This window comes from Limulus polyphemus, unplaced genomic scaffold (genome assembly GCF_000517525.1).
Source record: "Limulus polyphemus unplaced genomic scaffold, Limulus_polyphemus-2.1.2 Scaffold45, whole genome shotgun sequence".
Classification (NCBI taxonomy): Eukaryota; Metazoa; Arthropoda; class Merostomata; order Xiphosura; family Limulidae; genus Limulus; species Limulus polyphemus.
The window spans coordinates 972,467-972,967 of record NW_013665655.1 but is presented as its reverse complement, the minus strand read 5'-3'; positions in this window follow the sequence as shown (position 1 = coordinate 972,967).

The window sequence follows — 501 nt, the reverse complement described above, 5'->3', positions numbered from 1 at the left end:
AGAAATGTCGTCTTTCTCTATGTCACTTATAAATAAAATTCTTAATTTTTTATTTCATACAGAAAAAAATACTTCTTGGAAAGATACAAGTTTTTTTTATTATCAATATTAGACAGTTGGTGACAGTGTATATTAAAGTATATAAAAATATATAAAAAACAAACATGTTTTTCCCATTTATAATTATTAACTTTTAATTTACATTTTTTCACGAAGAACACTATAAATTTGTATGAAATGAAAAACAAAGATAACCAGTAATAGTTATATAAAAAATTAAATAACATTATATTATATTGTTTGTTCATGATTTTAAAATTTTTTAAATACACGTTTTGATGCCGTGTATGATATGGTGTGTATTATTTCTCAACAAACTCGAAATTAAATTACATGTTAAGTAGATAAGTGTAAAAAAACAAAAAAAAACGCTTTCAGCTCGAAAATAAATATAGCAAAATCCATTAACCAACGAAAAAGTTATATATATATATGTAATAG